We start from the raw sequence: 19,002 nt of genomic DNA, 5'->3' as shown, positions 1-19,002 counted from the left end.
ATCTCTAGTAACTGTTTTTGAGATATTATGTAGAATTCGGCATCTTGACCCACAAGTTCTAAATATAGCAATGGTGGATATGTTTCACTCTAAATCTGCAAGATCGACACAATTTATTTTTGCACTTTATTTTAAACGTCATATATTATCTCTAGTGTCTGCGACGCCATATGTACGTAAATAATCTGTCAAATCATGAATAGCTCAACATCATTCTACCGGAAGTGACGTACATGCATTAGATTATAGGTACGAGGACACAATTAATTTCGTAGTGCATTTCAACAGACCCATCTTGACATAAAAAAATTCCAAAGCTTCAAACTCATTAAAACTTCATTAATATGGATACATGTATAAAAGCAGACTTCTATAAGAGTGAGAGAAAAAAAAATGAAAGACATGAAAAGTGACCACTACCAAATGTCCTAATTTTTGACCTTCTGTCATAGGACCAAATCACAACTTCCACATAAAATTACAGAATAAAAAAATCCCTTGTAAATTTGATCCTTGCCCTACATTTCTGCAGTAAATACTAACCAATAAAGTTTGTGACAGCAAAGGAAAAAATCAGGAAGAAACACACTAAAAAAAGGAACTATATACGAAAAGTCAAGGGGAATTAATTGCGATCTCGTACCGGATGTGGTTGTTTTATCATGGTTCCCGGGACTACGTTCCAGGTATTAGCTACTAGCAATACACTCTCTCGAGGTCCCGGTATGGGGTTATTTTCAATGTTCAAAATGGACCGAAAGTAAGTGGATGGAAAGCCGCATCAGGTTAACAGATGTTCTAAATGCTTGAGACACATGTCAGAAAATAACTCAATGAAATTGCCCACTTTTGCTTTCAAGTGTTTACTTTGATTTGAGTGATACTTTGAATATTTTAGCTACAAATGATAAATGTGCACGGCCTTGAATCTCGCACCCCTAACGACCCTGTTGAGAACGAGCTTGTTTTAATTACTAAAAGTGGGAATATTTCTTGTATTTTATAAGAAAAAAACTATTTTTCAATATTTTGATATCGCAAGCTCAAGACATAATATAGAACATTACCTGTCAAGATACTTTTTAGTCATGATATCATACATTGTAATACTTAATTTCTATAATGCATGTCCCTGAAACTATGTTGAAAGCCTAAATTCTTCTATGCACAGTATTCTACACATATCTGGTGAAAGAGTAACCAGGGGAACCACGGTTATAGCGGTAATCAAAAGAATGTAATCCAGGGACAAAGACCAGACATGGAAAACAGACATTCACAACAAAGAACATAAAGGAACTAAAATCATACACACAAAGTAACAAAAGTAAATGAGCAACTCGGACTCCACTAAAAACTGGGAGCATGGACCAGGTGCACCGGTAGGGTAAGCGTCCTCTGCTTTTCTAGAAACACGAGCGTCTTTTTGTACAAGTCCGCCAACTGACGTTCCGTATAGAAATATCTCCGATTTCGAAGAGCGCTGTAAACAAGTTCAAGGTAACGTCAAGTCCGTATATTAGTATATGTGTAACATACTGAATACTGCGATCGGGAACCAGTCTATGGTTGTTTGAACTTATAACGCAGACGCACGTCATACAAAGTCGCACACATTCATGTTGGTCGAGACACAATCAATGAAACAACATAGCGGTAAATTTTCGAGACTGTTAAGTGTAATTTGCGTATAAATAGCTCCGTTTCTCCTAAGCAAAGTCTAAAAACATATACTTTGTATAAACATAGACCAATATTTTTTCTCAGAAAAGGATATTTGTTCAGTTTATGGTCAATGCTGATGGTTTTGTTTTGTTTTGTTTGTTTTGAGAAATCTGTACAAGATCAAAGAAATACAAACAATGATAAATATCAGTCACATCATATTACCGAAAATGTCATATAAATTATGAACTGATATTTTATTCACGCTTTATTTATAAAATGCTTAGTAATATCAAAATCGACCAAAGCAGTATTCGTTAAAACGTTCATCAAACATATTTATGAACTTAATAAAATCCTTACTCATTTGAGTTAAAATCAGGGGTGTTAAATGGCATTTCATATTAAACAAATAATGATGATATTAATCAAATTAATGTCAGTTTAATCCCATGAATAAATCAGTATTCGATTTAATGCGTAAGGACACTTTCAACTCAACAAAATAAAGAGCTTCGTGGAGTGCAGCATGATAGTGGTGTAGCATTTGCACTCTGTTCAAATAATTATACACAATTTTAATTTTTGGCACACTTAAGTTTTAAGGTGTTAATCAAAGAACTTTGCCTTCGATTATTTTAACCAACAAAAAAACATAAGGTATGTTAATCTGATAGAAAAAGGGTTTACATAAGGAATCCAATGAGAAAAAATCTTAATCGTACCAAAAATGAAAGTATTTTTTTTTAATTAGACAAAATTTGTATCCTTTTAACACCAAACGGATCAAAGATAAGTCTACCTTCTTACTTTTTAAAAAAGAATTTCAAGAGGAACACATTTCATGTGGATCAATTAGCTTTCCTTATTAATTCTAATGATATCACAAATTTCCCTATTTAAGCCCCTTATTTTAGAACAGGTGTTGCAAAATCCTTAAAAAAAACTGTTGGGCCCACTGCCACGTCCCTAGGAATAATGTGTTAAACTTTCAAAAAGATCGGATAAGTTTTACTCAAGTTATCGTAAATTAAATGAAAGTAAACGACTTAGCGGCCAATGATGTCGATGCAAGAGTGATACCATTAAATGGTCCTAAAAATGCAATCGTAAGAAAATGATGGCAGACTCAGGAAGTGAAAAGACCACTGAAGTTACTTTTAACAACCAGAGTGGGTCGACCTTTTCTTAACTTGACCTCGTTCGGGGTCCATGCCTTTTCTCAATGATCTCATGGTCACTTACAGATTGACAATAATTAACAGGGAGTTCCTCATCACAACAAAATAATGAATGTTCACAATTTTGTGTACAAAAAAGAAGAGAAGGTAAAGACAGCCAGAAAACTAGTTTTTGTTTTTGTTCCCAGTTATGAAGTCAGTAATGAATATTTACTGACAAAAGTATTTAGACAACTGAAAATAAATATTTACCTGACGAAAGCTAAAAGACACAAAATGTTTTTCCTAAGAAGAAATACAAGCAGTTTAGTTGGTTTTGTTACAAAGTAAAAATGTAATAAAAAGGAAGCTTTATATCTGTTGTAATTATTACATCAACCATCATTGAAGTAGTTCCAATGTTAACTAACTTCAAAAACACGGAAAATGTACACCTGAACAAACATCAGATGGGAAAGTCATGTCAGAAAGAGTTGCTTAGATCTGTTTCTGGCATAACGTGTAAACATTAAAGATAATCTTACATATTAGTCAATTGAATTAGTATAATGGATTTTAGCTTTGTGTTACGCTCAGTTAGTTTTTTATACTTTTTAAAGGAAGATGGAAATACGAGTTTCATTGTATGAAAGTTTCACCAGAAAAAAATCAAAGTTTTGTTTGATTAAAATAAGTAATCCCAATATCAATAGGGAGACCTGCATGAGTTTCACTGAATAAAATTTTCACAAGAAAAGTTCAACGCTTTGTTTAAATTTAAATAATTCATCCAAGTAATAGAGGAGACTTGCATGTAGCCATAGCATTTCCAATGCCTGTCGTCACAAAGGAGACATTCTCTTATCGTTTATCATTTTACGGTTTATTAAGTCACGCCCGTACTAGCAAGTTATTTTTTTTATTTTTTTTAAGACACTTATCCAACCTGTTATGGATATTCATTCTTTCAGTTTTGCGATCGTATTAGTGGATTTCATTTTTTCACAGGAAGGTTACTTAATGCACTCCGGTAGATGTCTTTAGTGAACTACACCAGACTCTCTCCGGTAAACATCTTGTGAACTACACCAGACGCCCCCAATCGCACCAGTCGACGTTATTTTAGATGTCTGCTACGATCCCGCAGTTCCTGAATATTGTTCGATAAGCCTGTTTTATTTCCATCGGAGTCCATTACTTCCTTTATAAGAGCTGGCCGATTATTCATTAGCTGTAATGTAGCAATTATTCACTTTCCGTCAATTAAGCATTGTGCGGAGTTCATTCAGATAAGCAATATAGAAGACTATAGTTATCTATAACAATCTCTAAGAGTACAATGTTGTTTTTTATACGTTTAGATTTATGCAACAATTCTTCCCACGGAAACATGAAAGTGCGCAAATTCGACATTCAAATTGCATATGCTTTGCACCCATGTTTAAAAAAACATTTTCGAAATCATTTTGAACACGTCTTTTCTAATTTATTAAAAACCTGTTTAGGCATAAATATACAAAAATGCAACAGCCCCCCCCCCTTAAAAAAACACAACTATAGCACACATTTGACTTTCAAAATGCAAATGCTTCTGTGTCCTTCATTTTTTAACGTTATATAAAAATAGTATTTGAATATTTTCGCAATAGACAGATTTTATTATATTTACTTCGAAAACGTTGATATCAAGAATAACAACTGACAGTAAAATCTCCCAAATGATCAAAAAAACCAGCAAAATGTAGAAAACAATAATAAAAAAGAAATCATATCAGCAGGCCAGATGCTAAACATTTATAGAGTGTTTGGAGGCAGGATATTGACAAAACTTTCCCGTATTTGATAGCGCTTCACCAAGTTAGCTCGTTTCAACATTTTTACATCCAAATATACCTCCGCTTATATACTCATCCTCTGTCTACGGACTTGACGAGTAACATAAAACATACAGGATACTTCTTCAACTGATATAACAAGCTTGAAGATCAACATTGAAAGCTGCACAACAAATAAAGGAAAGATAATCACATGTATACCACATAATATTATCAATATGATAATATCAATACATTTGTATTCACAAATTATCTAGTTATAATTACAAAACCGACGAGGTCAATGGGTCATGCTAGGGACAACGTGAATCATTGAAAAATAAACCATATTAACGAAACTTTTCAGTAGAATTATCTGAATGATATCATTTAATTATTGATAAACCTATACATAGTATTTATTTTAATGTATACGGATTCGCATTTGGGCCCATTATATGTATATACAGTAGTAAGAAAGTGAAATGACTGGCTAATTCAATATAAAAATTCTTCTGATATATTATTACATTCAAGATAGAAGTTATGATACATATTCTCTAAATGTTTCAATCTCTTATTTTGTATTGGTATTACAACTAAAAAATTAGCACTTTGACAGGGACGGACCAAGGATTTCAGGTAAAATAGGGTATAAATAAAATAAAAGGTCGAGCGAAGGCAGTCAAGAAAAATTTTAGGAGGTGAATCTGAGAGTAACCTAGATTGCATACAAAAAATCAGTTTTTCCCAAAGTTAGGAACATACGCCCTATGAATACGCACCTGCTTTGATGTTTTGCTTTTTCTACTACCACTGCTGGTTTAAAACAACAGAATCCATATGCCAAAAGTACAATTCTCAAAATTTCAGTCTCGATTAGACTAGTAGTGGGGAAACGGTCATCTGTATTAAAGCTTCCACAAACAGCAATTTCCTTTTCTTTTCAAATCAGGGGTATATGTAGTTACAACGAAAAATTACACTGACAACACAGCAAAATATTAAAGTGAAGCAAAAACATTATTTGCTGGTAATCAAGATGATGTGGCTGTATTGGTCCTGGACGGAACGGACAAAAAAGTTCATATTACCAGTTCCAGAAACGTACATACAGTTTGCATAAGAACAGACCTCTGGTGAAGCCCATGCTAATAGTCGGTTCCGATGGTTATATTTTGAGTGTGCTTGGTCCCTATTTTGCAGACGGCCATAACAATGATGCATCAATTACGAAACAAATATTTCAAACTAATGCAGAGGACATAAAGCAGTGGATTAAAGACGGTGATGTCTTAGTCGTAGACAGAGGTTTTAGGGATGCTCAAACCTTTCTTGAAAAAATGAACTTAAATGTTGAGATGCCATGTTACATCAAAAAAGGGGAGAAGCAAGACACTACAGAGGATGCTAATTCATCCCGTCTTATCACTAAAGTAAGATAGGTCGTTGAGAGCGCCAACGGGCGAATTAAACAATGGCACTTTTTAGACAAAGTTGTATCGAACCATTTCGTCCCTCACATAGGAGACTTTGTAAGGATTTGTGCAGCTGCTGCTGCAACTGCTTCCGTGCTCCTTTGATTAATGACTTTGGAAATGATGAACTGGGGCAAATAATGGTAGAAAGAGCACAACAACCAAACCGTATACAACAAATTGTAGACGAGAACAATCTTATCAGTAAAGAGGCTATCTATACAGAGGTTAACGGAACTGAAAATGTGCTAGATTTTCCTAGGCTAAGCTTACATCTAATCAGAGACATAACTATGGGTGTATACCAACTCAAGCAAGCGCAAAGGTATACAGAGAGTCGCCTGTCTGATGATAACTATGTGATGATAACTTGCTTAGAGTTAAATTGTCATCGAGACATTCCTCGTCTAAGGTCTATAGTTTGTGGATCGAGTTCAGCGATGACGACATCACAGGCTGGTATTGTACCTGCAAAGTCGGTGCACGAAATGTTGGGTGCTGTGCGCACATTTCTTCCACTATCTGGTATCTAGGGTATAGTAGATGGCAACAACAACCAATTCCGTCTTGTCGATTCTCCGGCTCTATTATCAATGCTGGAGATATGCCACCGCTTGAAACAGTCAGAATCAGAGAGTGATGGACCAATCGAGGAATGACATGTCAGTGATATTGATTAAGAATGCATATGCCAGTTTTACATTAAATCCCCTTTACACCCCTTTATAGGGGAAATACATTTATTTTAATTTTTTAAAGTACATGTATGATTAGAGGAGTTATTGCCTATATTAAGTTTATTGCTATTCTTTGCGTCCCCGCTGTAACCTTTTGCGGTGGGGACATAGAAATACCGGTGTTCATCCGTCCGTCAAAAAATAAAATACTTTGAGACTCGGAATGATAATACAAAGTAAGACGTATATTGGATTATCTTTGGTCTTTGATATATTCAAAACAAATCATTTTATTCTCGCAAACGAACTTTTGGAGGGTAATAGGTTTCAACCGATCTGTCCGTATTGTGCTGTTCTGCTACATGTAGACTACAATGCTATAAAGACATTGTGAGGAATTAACTTTCGGGCAAAAAATTTTTTTTGTCTGTCCGTCTGTTTGTTATGGGATAATTTAGTCCTTTTTCGTTATTATTTCCATACGTGTATCTGTCTTTTTCAAGTATCCAACCTTTCTTTATCCAAAACATTAAATTATGTTATATACTGAATTGCTTTTTTATTTCCCCCTACATTTAATAGTACTCTATGCTGATGATCCAGAATTTCAGACATCCTATGATTGTATCGAACTCTGAAAACATTCAGCATAAATAATAATAATAAATCTGTATTCAACTAGAGATTTGTAATGTATGTCAGTATCGCAAGAAACGAAAAATAGTAATGTATTAACACAAAATCAATAAAAAAAAAGCTAACAAACAAAACATAAACTAAGCTAAACAAATACATGTAAATATGACGTTCCTTGATATGTTGTATAATTCTCGAGTATCACTCTATTGTGTGATTTGTTGTCACATGCACATTTACTCCATAACCTCCTTTTTCAAATCAGCAAAATACATAGTTAAAAACGTCAAGGGGATAAATAATTCAGCCATAAATATTGAGTCTATTTTAACATTTTTATGAACCATATACATTCAAGTGATTGACCGATACTTGTTATTATGAACATGATCAATGAGTTTTTAAAATGAAATTGGCCATTTAATGAAGCATATGCATTTTTCGGGAATATACATACTATAAGATGCATATAATACATGTATTGTATGTCTCTGATAGCTCTACAAAACAATATTCAAGAATTTGCAGTTTTTTAGTCCATGTGATATTATCTAACTCAATGAAAAGAATGTTGTCAGCATATAATTAGATATAGCCATTATTGACAAAATATACTCATGGTTGCTATGGAGATTTTTTTCTGGTCACCATGGAAACCAATGTTGCCTGGTTTAGTTTTGAATAATAGAATTATAACTTTAGATAGTGATCTTATAAAAATACATCATAAAGCTTTATTCATTTTAGAACATGCGAAAATATATCACAATAAGGGTTCGTTGCTATGATAATTAATGGTTGCTATGTAATCTTTTGGGTAACAATGGAATACCTTATTCCTAGGAATAGTTTTTTACAATATAAATAGGAGCTTATATTATTTTAGTAAAACTGATGTAATAAAAATATATTGTTTAACACTCAATAAAAATATATAGACAACATGAAAGAAATGATAGTTGGTTGCCATGAAAATGAATGGTTGCTATGCAAAACAAATGGGGTTTCGGGAGGAAAAGGCCCTTATTGTACCTTGTCCTTTGTACCCGAAAAAAACTTTCAATTATGAACTCACGGAGTATTGTATTTCATAAAGCTGAAGAGGCTGTGATTTTTGCGTTAGCGTTTAAAATCTCATTGATAGTATTTTTTTGTGTTTTTTTTTTAATCTGAAACCAAAGACATCATAATTTTGTTACAACTTCAAAAAGCTAATAGTGTCTTGATTTTCAGAATATCATCGGAAGTTTTTCCTCAAAAATAGTTTTATTTCATTCCGTATCATAGAAAGGAAAGGCTTCTGGTTGATACAATGACGGGTAATAACAAATAACTCAAAGTAATAGGCAAAAGGAATAGTCATGAGTCATGAAAGTCCGTATAACAAATGGTAATATCAGAGTAAAAAAAACGGAAAAGTTTGAAAACACCACAAGGGAGAAGACAGTCAAGAATCGGTCCAGTTGAAACTTATCAGAGATGGAAGATAAGGTGAAACTGTTCGGAGAGCTACCAATAGTATCCTGAACTTGATATAGACAATTAACCCTTTTTGTGCTATCTGCGGCGTAGTCGATGAGCATATGCGTGATATATACATGTACTTCTGCGAGGTGAATCTTTGGTAGAAAAAAGGAATTTTATATTAAACATGCTCATTGACTACCCAAAAGGATTTTTTAAACGAATTTGTTAGATATAACCAACATTTTGTAAACATATTGATTACGCTCTGAACACCTAACGTAATTTACAACTTCAATAGAATTGAATTTCATTTAAAAAAAGAAACAAAAACAGAAAAAAAACAATAATGAAACCACAACACACCAAATTCAAGACAGGTCTTTTAAAAATGTTAAGAACCATATTAGAGAAATCGTAAGGTTTTCAATGGCTGTGTAATGCAATAAATCTTGAAAAATGAATGCACATCAATTTGTAATAATATAATAATATAGGACAGTGTAATGAATTTTTCAAGAGTATGTTCAGTGTGGAGAAATAGAGGGAAACCTGGCCTTAATGACGAGTAGTATAAGAAAAGGAAAGAATTTTGAATAATGGTTACATTCAACAAACCTGCGGACATATTCATGTAGGAGTGTTTACATGGATTGTCAATGAGTTTTAGCATTCATTCAAAGAAACATAATTTATCATCTCCGTAAAGACAATTTAAATTAATTACTTGAAATTAGACAAGGTTGAGTTATCCCGCTTTGGTCCAACTGAAGACCATTTCAAGAATGTTCAGAGAACCGTTAATATAGATGTAGTATCCTAAAAATACTCATGTTAAAGGCAGGGTAGTCGGTGAACATGCGTGATGCAATTAAACATTTTATTCCGCCATTTAGGGCTTGGGTAGAACAAAATATATTTCCACGCTTAATTGGTCATCAAACATGCTGCATCACATGAACAACAGGAAAATATAGTACAGCATGTATAAACACAGGGCTTGCTCCCCACCCGAAACTCCTCAGCCTTTCTAGTTATACAAAAGAAAAAAAAACTGGAAGCACTAGGCAGAAGAATCTGTATAGAATTTGACCGATCCAATTCTAAGTTTCACTGGTTGAAATTTTTACAATTACTTTTTTTCCTAGCTCCTCGCTTCGCGCCAAAATCTCATGACAAAGTTATTGTTCTTTATTTCTAGTGATATTGAACCAAATTTTGTAGCGCCACCTGATGGATAGAACTACTTATGAGTCGCGTATGGCTACAATTCCGGCTAATTTTTCAAGAAGAAATTCTCCTTTCTGCATTCGATGTTATGTTTTATGTAGCGGAAATGGCAAAGTAGTTTCGATTGGCTTGCCCCCAATGAAAAGTGTCGTGTAATATACTAGTCTGGTTGCATATTTGATAGTTGGAGCAATCCCATGTGCCTACAGTTTTATCAAGCGAATAATAAGTACAATATAGCAATTAAATATATGGAAATAAGAGTACCCTACAGTCAACACCAGTAACGTGTCCAGGGGAAGTGTGCAGGGGGTGGCCACACCTCCTTATTATTGAAAAATTTGTCATTTTCATATGCGAAATTGTCAAAAAAATAGCAAAGAATGTTCTAGCATCCCCCCTTTTCTGAGGAACCCCGGCTTGCACCCCTCCATTACAAAGTTTTTGGATCCACCCCTGTAACACAAAAAGGTCTATTAAAAGATAACGAATTTCTTGGCAATGTAAAACAATGTCTTTTTTTTCAGAAAGAAAAACTACGGGTCTGAATCCCTCATGACACGTCCCAGTTTTATTTTAGATTTGTTGTTTCGAATGTTAACATTTTAAATCTTCATTTAAAATTTTAGGATATATGTCTAAAGTTATTGACTCAAAAGCAATTGTTCAATTAAATATAAACAAAAACACATAATCCACATTTATTGATCTACAGAAGTCAGAACACCAAAATGACATAAAAACAAAAGGAAACAATTACATAACACAAAGTAACTCAAGAGTGCATACAGGAAGGAGCAGCGCAAACATCAACCATAAAAACTTAGTGAACTTTGGTGTCCGGTGTCCTGTCCGTTGAAGGTTAGCAAGAACTGTAAACAACCTAAGGACAGATACAGTATCTTCAAAACGGACAGATGTGGTTTCTTCAAAACAATGACAGTAAAGAAAGTGATATGCATTATTTGAATGACACAAGAAAGCTCAATACATGTATGTTATTAAAAGAAGCATCGCTGTTTGAACAACAGGAAAATATAGTACAGCATGTATTAACGTTAGGCAGCTACAGTCATGAAAATGTGTACTAGTATAAATTAGCTACCAAGAGTTAAACGGTAGAAACAAATTCAAGTTAAACAAACGACAAAGCAATCAATACTGAAACAAAAATCAACTAAATGTGTTATCAAATAGGAAGCCAAGTCGAACTATCGAAAAAAGGATTTGTTCAAATTTACTATTCGAAACTCAATTAAATTAAAAAAAAAGATGAAAAACATATTCAGAGCTTCTATGCTTTGTTTACGATTAACACATGTTGAAATTACTAGATTATAATGTCAGAACTAAAAAGAAGTAATAAAGATACACTATAATAATATAACCGTTATAGAAGATTTTTTGTTGAGTGATTAACAGTCAATTTTTTTCCCGGAAAGTGTTCCACGGTACCGTACATTTCCAAAATTTTATACAAACAATCTCTACATATCACCTGCTTAATACCTGAAATGCCAAAAATGCACGATTCATTGCGTTGGAGTCCATTGCATTGTTGGCAACTTTTCCTTTTTATGTAATGTAACAGGAAAAAGTCGAGAAGTATGATATTCAAATCAAACATTAATTTTAATAATTGATATTATAATAAAGACTTGTAACCTCCACCCATTGAACACTTTTTGATTCTGGTGTACAGCACTTATATCGATGATTTTTGTGACATGCATCATTAATTTGATCCTCTATCCTACATAATAACATCTAAAATGAACTGTCCCGTACTACCATACATCGTGTACTAAGTTACAACCCTAGATTAATCCTACGAGGAGGAATGACCCGGCCAGCGAAAGCTATATTCTTTATATAGCCTAGCTGGCCGAGTGGTCTAGGGCGCTGGACTTAGTGCAGGCGGTGTTGCCATAGATGTCACAGCGGTACGAGTTCGAGTCCCGCGGAGGGAACGACCAAAAATTTGCTTCGCAAATTTGACAGTTCTAACATCGTTGGGAATTTTTCAGACCTTTCTATATATATAGAAATATATACCCAAAAGCACTGTGTGGCTGTAAACTGTGGGACAAATTAAGTAGAAATGAAACCCTTATACTAGAAAAAGCCCATAGACATATCTGTAAATGTATTCAGGGACTTCCGAAACTTTCAAGAACTCACATGTACCTATCATTACTAGGATGGTTTTCACTTGAGGCAAAGATTTGTGAAAGGAAACTTTTTTTCGGTGGAACCTGCAATTTACCACAGAACTGAGTTTTAGTTCGAAGACTTTTCTGTTTGAATTCATCGACCGTGATACCATTACATTATATTTTGCAGCAGACTGGTTTGGCATAATGGCGAAATACAATCTGCTAGAATTCTTAGAAGGCTTCGACAGAAAAAGACATTTTCCGTCATGCCATGTTCGGAAATCAATAGTCAAAAATGCAATAAAAGCACATGAACAAAATGAATGGACTGTTCGTGTCACAAAAAACATAGACTTCAGCTGTTTTAAAGAAATCCAACCCGCCATCAAACCTCACCGAACATGGAAAATTGCTTTATACTGTCCACACTTACATAATTTACTTAATATCGGGTCTCATTGACAATTTTTACATAATTTATATTAGTTTCCTATACATAGATATTTTTATACTGATTCTATGAGACTATGTCCACATGCGTGTCCTTATATCTCTGTGATCGTCAGGAATTTGTTGTACTTGCGAATGCGAGTGATTATTATGATACCATGTAAATGTCTCGTGAGTGTATGATTCAGAGACAACTATGTGACTTTCTGCTAATCCAATAACTTTCAAATCCAGCATTAAAATGTTTACATTGTCAAATCGGCCGTGATTTTGGGTTGTTGGTAATGATCCGCAGCCTAATTTCCAATCGGAACTACTCAGCCATTTTCTTTACAGAAAAAAGTAACCTCGGTTACAGAAAGGAGTTTTTTTTTGTTTTGTTTTGTTTTGTTTTGTTTTGAAAAATTTGCCAGAATTGTGGTCATACGTGAATCAAAGTGGTTCTATCCACAAGATGGGGCGAAAAATTTAGTTAGATATTGTAACGTTTTAGGGTTAGGTTGTTACTGTGTACGCTAGTTATTTCAGGCAGGCTGTTACCATACATAGTTTCTCTACAATTCGTGTCATTGATAATGACTGTCAGCCAACGCGTTGATATAGGCATTTATTTTATTATTGTATATTGTTATTATTGTATTGTTTGTCATTGTGGGGAAAGTAGTTGAGTAAGGCATCGTTCATCCTCACTGTTTTCCATTCCCTGCTTGATCCCTCATATTTCTTTAAATGTTACAGTAGCTACGTTAAGGGATTTATTGTTACCCTTGTACTTACTATATGTGTTAAGGCCCTTTACCTCATCCATAGCAGTAGTCATTTACTTTATTTATATTCGGTTCCAGTATCCAAATACCGGAAGTGTATTCCAAAGTGCGAGGTCCTGTAATCAGAAGATTGTTTACTCGGCCAATCAATGGCGGAGATGTAGAATTTCATATAAATAACGCGTACGCCGACAACAAAGAGGATTCAGAGGACAAGGAACCATACCGTGCATTTTCTATATAGCTTTTTAAAGATGACCCGTTGAATTTCATCCGTTCCTGTATGTACTCAAGTGGATTATTTTGTTTAGCTGTATGCCCACTAATTCATATAATTTATTTTATATTATTAATTTTATGACGTAGTAACCCGACCTGACCTGAATATTTACCTTACTACTACTATGAACTCCTGTTCCCTTTCGAATTATATTTAAAGGAAGGTCCTTAGATTTTTCTAGTACTTGTGTATTTGTTATAGAAACTATTATTATTGGTATCATTGCATCAACAAATTGTTATATTTGTTGAAGAATCTAGTATGTGCTATACTTAACAAGCCATTGCCTAAGAATATGTTTGATATAACCTGCTACCAAAGTTTAATTCGCTCTCGTACATAAACCAGTTTTGAGTGACCATACCCAAAACGCTATACAATGTGATGAAGGCCTGCAACAAGATCCAGACAACATGTAAAAATGGTCCAATGCTCAAATTCTATCTGAAGAAATATAAGGTTTGTTTGTTTGTTTGTTGGGGTTTAACGTCCGAGCAGCAATATTTCAGCTATATTCAGACGATGAACCTGAAATTGATGATAAAATGAACATGAAATGATGATGAAATGAAAAAGGGATGGGACGAATGGACAATGGGGTCGACAAATTTTGATTGCCACTGGAAATAGGGAGAAGTGGGTAGGGTCGGGCAAATTCTGTTTCGAAGGAGACGGGTATACAGTTTTACCCTTGTCTGTTTCCATTTTCCGTAGCACCTTTTACGTCACAGTTTTATAAGCAACTACTTATCAGAGCGGCTTGAAATTTTAAAACATTCTACCCGTAGGTATGCCATTTGATGGTATTAATTTTCGAATAAATCAACAATATCCTGTTTACCGAGGACTTTGTTTATTTTCGTTATATCGTGGTTGACAGCGAGGGTATCACTAGTGAGCCATCGCTCACAGATTTCTTGTTGAATTTTTACTCTGTTATAAACAAAGCTTTTCCCAAAAGACGGCTTATTATTCGAGCAGTCAAGACACCTAGACAAAACAAATGGGAGAAAAAATTGCCCATAACTTTTTCAACTTCAGACACATAGATTTGATGATACATTTTTAAAAATATACATGTTAAAACAATCTCCCATGTTTTTTTTTTCTGTTCCACCAACTTCACTACAAAGCATTTGCTTCTCCTTATCATAAGATTGAACCAAATTGTTTTACATGTATGTCTAAAAGGCTTTAAAATTTGGGTTCTCTCAAAGTCATGGAAGTGCATTTTTGTAGCTAAACAACTGTTGAATCCAGTCAAAGCGTGTAAATTTGATTTTTTGCTGTCTAATTACCATCAATGTGAATTAAGTGACCATACAAACAGACATGAGCATTAACACAGCAGCCACACCAGTAGTAGGAGATATTCTGAGTTCTATCCGATTACCAAAGGCGGGATTCTGTCATTTCCACAGTACTAAATACAATTACTAACAGAATCCCAATAAGAAGCAGTCCCGAGAGACTCAAAAGGTTACACAAACATGTACAACTTGTATTTTTCAGTACTTTTGGATTCCATATACTCGATGACTAAATCAGAAAATTAGCAATACCCATTCTAATTAACTGCATTGCAGCATGTAATTCGTTGGTACTTGTGTACGACATACAATAGCGATATTTTTTTATGTTGTTTAAACCTTCTTAAGTAAGTAACATGACTTTAATCTTGTTATTAACAGCAAAAAAAAAGGACAATGCATCAGAAAAGAGCTAATTATCGTGTCTTATCTATACATAATAAGGTAACTCATTGCAAAGAAGACTACAATTATTGTACATTGATAATTTAAAAAGTTTTGCATAATTAAAATATTTTATAAATTTAATCTTATTTAAAATTCAGAATGACTGAAATAATGCACGTACTTCAAAGTATTGCATATGATATAAGTTGATGTTCCTGAAAAGTTATTTAAAAAAAAAAGAAATTGCACATTTCTTCCATAGTATCAAATAACAGTACTGTCTAGTGAAGTATAGACATTTCTTTTTACAGAAGTAGACAATTATTAAAATGGTATAATATCAAACAAAACCTGTTTGTGTCTTCGCAGCAATAATGTTACGTTTCTGCATAAGAACGCGAAGGTACTAATTAACGGTGGCCACAGGTGTAGAAAAAAACTTGATCAAAATTTTTCGCAACTGCTACAGAATTTATGAAGAAAGAATTATGTCTACATTAGGGGATACTTTTGTGAAGTTACCCATCTCTAAAAAAATAGTAGCAACTTTTCCCCTTAACCTGACAACCCGGTAATATTTTTGTTCCACAAGTTTCTCTCAGATATATATATTTACTGATACTACGATCGCTTATGATATTGACCTGCAGGGAACCAGTGAGATTACTTTTCTCCTAAGGTCACGTGAGAAATTAATACGCATGGGGTGGTTGACGACTGTTTGACGGTCACCACGTGATCAAATAGTCTGATGAAACAAGTCATAAAATAGTGCAAATTATTATACGGACTTTTAAATGATATGAAAGATGCGAAATTTCTTTCGCATGCTGGTTTTTAGTAAACTATGTATTTTATGGTTATTTTTGAACCCTTTCACAAGGACGTCCATTTATATATATATATAAAAGGCGTATTTTGATAAAACCAACTTTTTTTGGAAAGAGCAGTTTGTGCTGCAGACGATGTCATATTTTTCAGGACGTAATGATAAGATCAAAGCGTATTACAATATCATAAATGTCTCTCCTTTGATGTGGACATTGTAAAAATGGAAAGAAACCGATTTAAAGACAAAATTTAAGACATTTTTGTTTTAAAGTTATGCAGACAGCTTTTTTTTAATCGGGACTTTTATTGACTATATTGACAATTTATTACAAAAGCCCAATGAAAATGTATATAAAAATGTTCAATCAGTCTTTTTGTGAAAAGCCTTTTTGTCCGTATATATTTCAATTATGTCACAAATCTTAATTTTTTCGATGTTGACCATTGGCTACTTTCTTGCTTACGGTTGTAAAATGTAACAACGAATAGTATTTTTACCAAAGTTTAATCTCCCTTAAAGGACTGTCTAAATATTCAGAATATCATGTTTATTCTAAAAAATACTGAGTTTTATTTTCTAATAGTAGATAAATACGCGCGTATGCTGTGATGTCACGTTGTCTTCTTCCCCGACGTTTTCTACACGTTGCGTGCTACCCAGTCTTTATCAAAAGCTTTTTTCGTTAGCTTTGAGTGAACTAATGACTGTGAAATTTTGAATTTTACATGTATATATGCTGCATACAGTAATTATGGTACTTGGTTCAACATGTATCTAAGCGCAGCATTTTGTCTGTGTCTAACCAAAATGTCAACATCTAAAATTTGTATATTTGCGCGCACTCCTGTCTGTTCATATGCAATGATGTCCTGGTGAAATAGCGGTCAGCGTGCCTGTATCAAAGTATTTTGAAATATGTAGACACACGCTTGCACATTCGCTAGTGAAATATTGTAAAATCAACGTATTCATGGTCGTCTAACTACATCTTTACAATTATTTTAGATATAAGATATAATAAGCTGTACAAATATTGCAAACATATTTTTTTTAACTTTTTTTTCAAATCGGACGAAAAAAAACAAAACAAAAAATGAGTTATTCTGTTGTGGCCTTTTTGACCCCTTATAACTCGAAAACCGTAAGAGACATCCGAAATCTGATTGAAAAATTGAGGCAGGATTATTAACGAGGAATCCAATGAAGAATCCAATGAAATAAAAAACTTCAAAATCGGACGAAAAAAAGTATGAAAATGTTTTTAGGCGTTGTCCAACTTTGACCCCCTATAACAAAACACATAAAATCTGCTGTACATTTGTCTAGTCGAATTAAATAAAGAACATATTAAAAACAGAATATTTAAAATCGAAAAAAACAATCTAGATGGGTTTTAATAAAATACGTATTTTTACCCTTTTTGGCCCCTTTTCCTAAAGCGGCAGGGGCAACTAAGTCCAAATTAAATAGGAAAAATCATATCAACAATTCAGAACAATTCGTCAACCACAACGACGACGCGGACGACGACTGCGCCATAACATTATACGACCGCAAGTTTTTTCGTCGTATAATAAAAACGGGAGATTTCGCTCTCAAATTTTCTCAAAGAGAGAGATTTGTCAAGGTTTTTGTTGTCTCTAAATGTTTAGCAACAGACCTTATAAAATTACGAAACGAGTACATGTATTCGGAATAATCAACATACATCTACATTAGAGATATAAAACCAAATAGGAAAGATCCACTTTATACGCTTCCACAATATGATTTTCGGGGGGGGGGGGTGCTACTGACTTTTTTGCTTGTAGATTTGTTGCTTTCTGTTTTAGTGAGGGTGTTTTACTTATTTTAGCGCATCACGAAATTCGTTTTCATGATTCCTAACATTTTTCTCATGGGATCAAATTTCCTTCAAAATCATTTTTAAATGGTTGATGCCAAACTATTTACGATATCAGGATGTAATCTGATCATTTCAATTGACCAAAACGTAAGAAAAATCAATATTGAATCGGATAATTAAATAATAAAACATGTCGTGTGTGTTATTTTATGTAAAAAAAAATAAATAAGCACACTTCTTTTTACATGTAACAATTATAGAACAATGTACGTCGCAATACAAAAAAGACGTCAAACTTTGCCGCTTTCGACGTTACCAAAAATGACACCAACATCGTACGCTACGTCAAACTTCTTTATCTTGATACACACATATAGCACCATACACACATATCATTCAAGTTAATCACGAGTGATTCGGGAAACTACAGCTAAATGGTTGGAGAGTTAGCCAAATGAAACGAAGAGTTCCGTCAACGAGAACTAACTTAAACTATAAATAAAAACAACTGACCAAGAAACGACGGAGTTGACAGTCTTTGCATCCATGTTGTCTGCTCATTTGTGAGATTAGGGGAAAATCGAAAACTTGAAAGCCCCTTTTTGCAGTTTGTAGGGACAAATTGTATTTCAAATCCTTAATTCTTTTACCATTACTTTTAGCTCCTTTCAGAAGCACTTTTATGCAATCTAGGACACTAAGTCCAGAAATGATAACAGGAGACGATGACATTCTTTATTCTTAGACAAAAGATAAGTCATGTATTAAAATATCGCAGTTTTACAACTGTTGCATCTTTCGTACTACATTTGTTATAGTAGTATGTGAACAAATACGCAATACATAGTTC

At 33.8% G+C, this 19,002-nt stretch overlaps 1 pseudogene; it reads left to right on the top strand.

The window, feature by feature from the left end:
• Positions 1-749: 749 nt before the first annotated feature.
• On the top strand, positions 750-6,776 carry LOC148627811 (uncharacterized; annotated as a pseudogene).
• Positions 6,777-19,002: the final 12,226 nt, after the last annotated feature.

The sequence above is a fragment of the Perna viridis genome, chromosome 1 (assembly GCF_037379345.1).
Source record: "Perna viridis isolate PV_CMFRI_1.1 ecotype Kerala chromosome 1, ASM3737934v1, whole genome shotgun sequence".
Taxonomy (NCBI): Eukaryota; Metazoa; Mollusca; class Bivalvia; order Mytilida; family Mytilidae; genus Perna; species Perna viridis.
Note: the sequence above shows the minus strand (reverse complement) of the source record. Positions and strands in the feature narration are given on the sequence as shown.